Source organism: Cinclus cinclus, chromosome 6 (genome assembly GCF_963662255.1).
Source record: "Cinclus cinclus chromosome 6, bCinCin1.1, whole genome shotgun sequence".
NCBI classification, from domain to species: Eukaryota; Metazoa; Chordata; class Aves; order Passeriformes; family Cinclidae; genus Cinclus; species Cinclus cinclus.
Window position 1 is genome coordinate 60,401,723 of NC_085051.1, and position 8,555 is coordinate 60,410,277.

An 8,555-nucleotide genomic window follows, 5' to 3' on the forward strand; every position below is an offset into this window, starting at 1 on the left:
AAGGATGCGCTGAGAGATTGGGGAGGCACCCGGAGATCGGAGCACGAAGACGGGGAACCCTCGCATTGGGGATACCCCGGTGTTTTTCCTCCCTGAGAAAAGTGGTTTTGTTTGTTTGTTTTTCTGGGAAAATGCACTGAGCATCTTAAACACGCCCAACTCCCCCCATTTAAATTGATAAATGGAGACAGGGCTGCTCCCCGTGTCCCTCCATCCTGACTATGACAGTGTCGCCAGCAGAGGGGAGTTTTGATGCGCGGTCCCTCCGGTTTGGGAAGACAAACCCGCTCTGAGTCACCGGCTGCAATCCCGCCGATTGTTTCCAGCTGCGGGCTCGTCCCGGAGGAGAAAAAAAAAAAACAAGCCCTGGGAAGTTGGGAATTGTGCCGACAGCCGCGGGCTCGTCCCATGGGGGGTCCCGGGGCTGCAGCCACCTCCTCCTGCCGAGTTTCCAGCATGGCATCCTGCCAGGGGCAGGAAAAACAGGGTAAAAAGAATGAGCCCCGCGGTTGGAAGGCTTCGGGCAGGAAGGGGACGATGGAGCAACGCTCCCCAGTTGCACAAGGCCAGCACGGGGCAGGGTTTGTCCCAGCCGTGGGATGACCGGAAAGAGCAAGGAAAGTGGTTTTGGGCTCGGGGGAGTTTCCAGCACAACCAAGGGCGAGTCACGGGGAGGCTGCACCAGGCGGGGCGGAATCCGGGCAGGGCTGGGGGTGCAGGGAGTGACAGGAGGGGACCTGGGAGGAACTCGGGAGGGAGAGCAGGGAGGGATCCCCCTGAGGTGGGGGGGTGGGAGAGGGAGAAGGAGGGGGAGAAGGAGAAGAGGAAGGCACCTGCTCGGTGCGTGTGTCCGGGCTGGGTGGGTGCCGCCCTGATCGTGTGCTGCGGGTCCCGGCTGTGCCACCCCTGGGTGTCTGCGGGGTGTGGAGCGGGATTTGTGCCGGAGCAGGGAGCACCGGGGGGTCCCGCCGGGCACGGGCGGGTGTCCCTGGGTGCGAGGGTGCCATCGGTGCGCGCTGCGTGTCCCGCTGCGGGCGGCAGGCGGCGGCAGCGACCGGGATGGCCGGGATCATAGGGATCACAGGGATCACAGGGATCACAGGGATCACAGGGATCATAGGGATCATAGGGATGAGCGGGATCATAGGGATCACAGGGATCACAGGGATCACAGGGATCATAGGGATCACAGGGATCACAGGGATCACAGGGATCACAGGGATCATAGGGATCACAGGGATCACAGGGATCATAGGGATCATAGGGATGAGCGGGATCATAGGGATCATAGGGATCACAGGGATCATAGGGATGAGCGGGATCACAGGGATCACAGGGATCACAGGGATCATAGGGATGAGCGGGATCATAGGGATCATAGGGATCACAGGGATCATAGGGATCACAGGGATGAGCGGGATCATAGGGATGGCCGGGATCACAGGGATCATAGGGATTAATGGCATCATAGGGATCATAGGGATGAGCGGGATGGCCGGGATCAGCGCGATGGCTGGGATCATCGGGATCAGCCAGACCGACCCCACTCCCTCTCCTCCTCTCCATCCCGTCCACGGTGCCCAGCGATACCCGGCCGATCCCAGCGAAAGCAGAAGGACGTGGAGCTGCTGGGGCAAGTCCGGAGGAGCCACGGAGCTGCTCCAAAGGCTGGAGCTTCTCTGGAGCCAGGCTGGGAGAGCTGGGAATGTTCACCTGGAGAAGGGAAGGCTCCAGGGAAACCTCAGAGCCCCTTCCAGGACCTGAAGGGGCTCCAGGAGAGCTGGAGAGGGACTGGGGACAAGGGATGGAGGGACAGGACATAGGGAATGGCTTCCACTGCCAGAGGGCAGGGATGGGTGGGATATTGGGAACCGGGGATACCTGGCTGTGAGAATGGTGAGCCCCTGGCACAGGGTGCCCAGATTTGCTGTGGCTGTCCCTGGATCCCTGTAAGTGTCCGAGGCCAGGTTGGACATTGGAACTTGGAGCAGTCTGGGATAGTAGAAGGTGTCCCCTCCCATTGCAAGAGGTGGAACGGGATGATTCTTAATGTCCCTTCCAATTCAAATTAATTCTTCCTCCCCTCCATCCTTCCGCCCGCCCCCCCCCCCCCCCCCCCCCCCCGCCCGCCCTCATCTCTTTTTTCCTTCCTTCATGAGCAGCCTGTATCTCCTTGGCAAAAAAAAACCCCAAAAGATCTGAACCTTAGTTTAAGGGGAGAAGAATCCTGAACTAATAAAATCAGGAAACATAACGCTAATTAAATCCAAGCGGGCTGGCTCATTGCTTTAGGCATGGAAAGGTTGTGAACCCCACACAAGTGAGGACGTCCATCCCTCTGAGTGTCCGTGTGTCCATGGTGCTGCCCTGTGGATGCACAGCCTGTCCCGAGGAACAGACTGGGCGGAGCAGGCAGCTCCCAAATGTGCTGCCCATGTGTTCTGCTATTTCCCATTGAATTTCCAGCTACCCCAAGCCCTCTGTCCCCATTTAGCCGGATCGCTCAGCCCTAAAATCCCTTTTAGCCTCAAACGCCGCCGGGGCTGCATCCGTCTTCAATTTAAAGAACAAATCCTCCCTGCTGCAGCCGGAGCGGGTCCTGCCGGGGCCGGGTGACCTCGGCGCTGCTGGGCGCTGGATTTTGGTCACAGCAGATGCAAGGGACACGTGTCGGGGGGGAATAACCTCTTCACCCAGCCCCGAGAGGCTCCGAGGGACAAAGGCTGGCAGGGCCGATGGAGCCGGGGAAATGTGGCTGGGAGCGGATTTGCGGGAGAAGCTGTCAGGGGGAGACAAAGGCAGGAAGGAGATAAATGCAGGGAACGAGGCTAATTGCTGGGATTAGTCACCCCCGAGCCCTCGGGGGCTGCAGGGGTCAGGGCTGGAGGCCCCAGGAGGTCAGGCGAGGAGAGATGAGTTGGAAAGAGGTTTTTTTGGGGGAGGCTTGGATTTGTTAGAGCTGTGGGAAGGGCTGAATCCCATCTCTGATGGTGCTCCGAGGGCAAGCCATGGGATCCCAGCTATCCCAGGAGCTGGTCTAGGGGAAGGTGTCCCTGCCCGTGAAACAAGATGGGATTTAAGGTCCTTTCCAATGCAAACCATTCTGGGATTCCCTGTTTGCTCCCAGCTGGGGAGAAGCTGGTCAGATTCCAGGGGCACCAAATCCATGCAACCAATGAAGCCTGATTTGTTAGCCTAATTCTGCAGCAAACTCTTGGTTCTGGGTATAAACACCCGAGGAAGGGTCTCAAAGCTGCAGCAGCTCAGCCCAGCTTGTGCTGGGGTCAGAGCCCTGGGATGGGGCAGGACCAGACCTGTGCTGGGGGGTTTAGGTTGGATTTCAGGAAAGGTTCTTCCCCCAGAGGGTGCTGGGCACTGCCCAGGCTCTCCCCAGGGAATGGTGACATTCCCAAAGGTGCCAGAGCTCCAGGAGTGTTTGGAACACGCTCCCAGGGTGGGATTGTTGGGGTGTCTGTGCAGGGCCAGGAGCTGCACTGGATGATCCCTGTGGGTCCCTTCCAGCTCAGGGAATTCTGTGATTCTACTCTGTGCTCTGGAGAGTGATGGGGACAGGCAATGTGTGCCCTGTGCTGCAGGGACAAACACCAGACTCCTTGGAGACGCCAGCACTGGGCTGATTTTATCTCTGCTGTGAACCCGCTCCCTCCTGACGGATGCTCCAACACAAATCCCATCCACACAGCTCCCATCCGGGCTGCTCTGCCTGCAGATGCAATCCCCTCTGCCAGGGAATTTGCTGGAGCCTGGACCAAATAAGGAGCTCGTGGCTAATCTTGGGGAGCAGGAATCAGTCAGTGTCAGGCATGGCTGGGAGCTCCCTGCAGGCTCTGTGCTGGGGGCTCTCAGGGCTTCTCACACTCATCCGGCAGCTGCTGGAGTTAAAACAGCTTTACAGCAATATTTAGAGAGAGGAAGGAAGGAAGGAAGGAAGGAAGGAGAGCCCCAGAGATTAAAAAAAAAAAAAAGTTTTCTTTACCTTTATGTCTTAAAATACATTGTAAAACCTGGAGCATTTCTTCGGGGCTCAGATGTCTCAGAAACTTTTTCCATGTGGGAGCAGAGTTTTCATCCCGTGAGTCTTCAGCTCCCTGGGGTGCTGGGAGGACTTTCCAGCTGGGAGGACTCAGCTGCTTAATCCCGGAATCCCAGAATGGTTTGGGTTGGAAGGGACCTCTAAATCTCATCCCCTTCCAACCCCCTGCAATGGGCAGGGACACCTTCCACTAGACCTGGTTGCTCCAAGCCTCGTCCAATTTGGTTTTCCTCCTCTCCATGAACTTTTCCCACATTTCTGCTCCAGCCAAGTTTCCCAGGGTGAAGAAACCCTTTTTATATAAAAATCTTGGTTTTCCATGTGCCCTATGGTGTTCTGGACCCCATAATTCCAACTCTCCATAAGAAAAATCTCTCTCCCACAAAACCTGTGATGTCCTGAGCAGAAAGATCCATGCTGGGTCACAGCTGGAGGGTGTGAAACCACCTGCAGCACAGGCGGCTGTCCTTGAGGATGCTCCTCAGATATTCCTGGATCCATGGGGAGGTGTGTCCATCCCTGGATCTATGGGAGGTGTGTCCATCCCTGGATCCATGGGGAGGTGTGTCCATCCTTGGATCCATGGGGAGGTGTGTCCATCCCTGGATCCATGGGGAGGTGTGTCCATCCCCAGATCCATGGGGAAGTGTGTCCATCCCCGGATCCATGGGGAGGTGTGTCCATCCCTGGATATATGGGGAGGTGTGTCCATCCCTGGATCCATGGGGAAGTGTGTCCATCCTTGGATCCATGGGGAGGTGTGTCCATCCCTGGATCCATGGGGAAGTGTGTCCATCCTTGGATCCATGGGGAGGTGTGTCCATCCCTGGATCCATGGGAAGTGTGTCCATCCCTGGATCCATGGGGAGGTGTGTCCATCCCTGGATCCATGGGGAGGTGTGTCCATCCCCAGATCCATGGGGAGGTGTGTCCATCCCCGGATCCATGGGGAAGTGTGTCCATCCCCGGATCCATGGGGAGGTGTGTCCATCCCCGGATCCATGGGGAAGTGTGTCCATCCCTGGATCCATGGGAAGTGTGTCCATCCCTGGATCCATGGGGAGGTGTGTCCATCCCTGGATCCATGGGGAGGTGTGTCCATCCCCGGATCCATGGGGAGGTCTGTCCATCCTTGGATCCATGGGAAGTGTGTCCATCCCTGGATATATGGGGAGGTGTGTCCATCCTTGGATCCATGGGAAGTGTGTCCATCCCTGGATATATGGGGAGGTGTGTCCATCCCTGGATCCATGGGGAGGTGTGTCCATCCTTGGATCCATGGGAAGTGTGTCCATCCCTGGATCCATGGGGAAGTGTGTCCATCCCTGGATCCATGGGAGGTGTGTCCATCTCTGGATCCATGGGAAGTGTGTCCTTGCAGTGGGCCGGGGTGAGGAGGTGCTGAATCATGAGGCAAAGCTGAGTCAAGGAATTGAGAGCAAAATTAATGAGAAGTGTTCCCAAAAATGGAGATGTGGAGAGCTGGGTGCTGTGCTGGGGGGGGGACATTCCCTGCTGCTGCTCCCTTGGGATGCTCCCAGGAAAGGAAACAACCCCAGGGAAGGCAGGGAGATGGAGCCAGCAGGAGAAATCCCTCAGGGTGGCCTGAAGGGAGGCAGAGCCACCCCACAAGAGGGGCACAGCCACCCAGAGAGTCCCCCTTAGTCCTTGACACAGTTCAGAGCTTTTTCCTGCTGCTGGAAAGCCAGGCACCAGTTGGGGGTTCTCAGATGGCCTGAGCTCAAATCCACAGCTGTGCTCACCTTCCTGGGCCATGGGGAGCTGATGGGGTCTGGTTTAATTCTGTCTGGTTTTATAAAGCCTCAGAAATACTGCTGTCACATTTGGCTGGTATTCTCCAGTAGATTCCAGTTACTGAGGCTGGAGGAATTTTTTCTATCATTCCATGAAAGGAGGGAGCAGCCAGGTGGAGGTTGGGCTCTGCTCCCAGGGAACAAGCAACAGGAAAGAGGAAACAGCCCCTAGGTGTGCCAGGGAGGTTTAGATTGGATATTGAGAACAATTATTCACAAAAATGATTGTCCAGCCCTGGCACAGCTGCCCAGAGCAGTGATGGATTCACCATCCCTGGAGGGACTTAAAAGCCCTGTGGATGTGGCACTTAGGAACATGGGGCAGTGGTGGCCTTGGCAGTGCTGGGGGAATGGTTGGAATCGATGATATTAGAGGGCTTTTCCAACCTCAACAATTCCATGATTCTATGAGGGGGTCCCCAGAGACATCTCTTTTTCTTAGGACATGAGGCCAGAACAGCTTTTGATCCAGGGAGCTCAGGGGTGCAGAACCCTTTCCTGCAAGAACCTCAGGGATGTTTAAGCCACGGGCTTGTGGTCCTTCCTGCCAAATTTCCTGACCTTGAGCAGGGCTGGTTTCTGGTATCCAGGGGGAGAAATGCTCCGAGGGCTTTATTAGAGTGACCCACTAACCCAGCTGGCAACGGGACACTGCTGACCGAGCCTGTGCCAGCTCTGCCTGAATCCCTGCTCTTATCCCAGCCCTGCTTTCCTGCAAACATCCCAAACAGCCCCAGTGCATCCTGTGAGCCTCTGCTGTGTGCTGCAGCTCCCAGCCACGCTCCCATCCCCGGGAATCACGTTTCCTTTCCTGGCTGCCCCAGGAGAGGTGTGCGTTTCCTGCTGCTCCCCTTATCTCTGCCGGCTGCAGGGGCTCAGCAATTCCAGCGCTGCCAGGCTTGGGGGAGAGGCTGCCAGGATTTCCTGCCTCAGCAGCCTCTGAGCCAGGGATTCCTCTGCTTTTCCTGCTCCTCGCTGGGAGCCCAGGGGAAGGTGAGCCTTCAGCAGGACAGGGAGGTGCCGGCCCCTCCCGGCAGCCACATCTGGTAGGAATGGGACCAGTGGTTTGTCCTGACTTTCCCAGTTTAGCACAGGGAGTTAGGAGTGTCTGCTGGGTCGGGACAGATCCATCCTCAGCCCCATTCCAGATCTTCCCCCATTTCCATAATGTCAGCACATCTGTTTCTGCCCAAAATGCCTCCCAGGAAACGGCTCTGGATTGTTTTCATGCCCAAGCTAAGAGAAGGGATGAACCCTGCAGCCAGAGGCACATGGAAGTGATTACAGGGATCAGTCCCTGCACCACCTCCCTTCCCAGCACAGGGTGTGGGCGAGCACAGCCTTCCCCTGTCCCCATCTTCATCCTCATCCTCATCCCCAGCTCCATCCTCATCCCTATCCCTGCCCCCAATCCCATCTACATACCAAGACCTATTCCTATGCCCATCCACATTCTCATCCTTTCTCCTTTCCTCACCTTACTCTTATTCCCTATTGCCCATCCTCATCATATCCCCATCCCCATCCTTGTCTCCATCTTTATCCCTGTTCCTATGCCACTCCTCAACCCCATCCCTGTCCCCATCCCCATCCATGTCTCTATTCATTCCCATCTCCCCATCCTCATCCCTAACCCCATCCACATCATGGTCCCCACCCTTATACTCATCCCATTTCTTGTCTCCTTCCTCTTCCCCATCCTTATCCCAATCCCCGTTCTCATCCCCACTAAGGCTCCCAGCTTCTCCCAAAACCACAAGGATGCCCATGCCAGCAGGACTCAGCTCCCAAGGTCAGGCCAGGACTCCAGCTCTTCCCAGTTGCCAATCTTTTTAAACTGACTGGTGCCAGTTTGGCCCAGAGAAAAGGGCAAATGCACTTTTAAGCATCCTAAAGACTGCAGGAAACCTGGCAGCTCCTCCTTCACAGTTCAGAGGATTCTCAGGGCCCATGGTTTGGATTTTCAGTAGCCCCCAAAGATCTCATGGAGCAGCAAGGCTTTCCTCCCTTTCCCTCCCCCACTTCCTGCCCCCTCTGCCCATTGCCACCTCCGAGGTGTCACCAATTGCCACCATTCCCCATGGGAGTGACATCCCAGCTGGGATCTCACCAGGCACAGGAGCTGCTGGACCCCTGCAGCTCCCAATTTCCCTGGAGAGCCATGGAGGTGTTTGAGCTTCAAAGAAAAGCCACATTTTGGCACAGGAAGCTCCTCAAAGGCTGCAGATCGTGTCCAGCTGGACTGGACCCTGCTCGAAGTCCTAATGGTTTTCCATGGCCAGGCAAATGACTCCTTCCAGGGGCTGGAGCCAGCCAGCTGCCTGCAGCCAAGGACCAGTGGCTTCTCCAGATGTGGCCCTGGCAGTGACACTCCCTGGAACAGCCAGACTTCCAAACCAGCTCAATCCCAGCACCAGTGGGAGCTGCTTTCCAGGGTGAGCAGAGTGGAGGGGATTGCACAGGATGGAGGGGACAGGGGCCACAGTGACAAATCCCTGTCACTGCAATAGAGAGGGTGGAGAGTGTCCAGCTGCTTCCCATGTGAGAATTCCTGTCGGGAATGCCATGAATGTGTCCCTGATTCATTTCTCTCCACAGCCTGCAGTGGTTTGACACTTCCCTCCTGGTTATCTGGCATTCCTCGGGCATGGCTGCTCCTTGGGACAGATGCAATCTCCAGGCCAGGG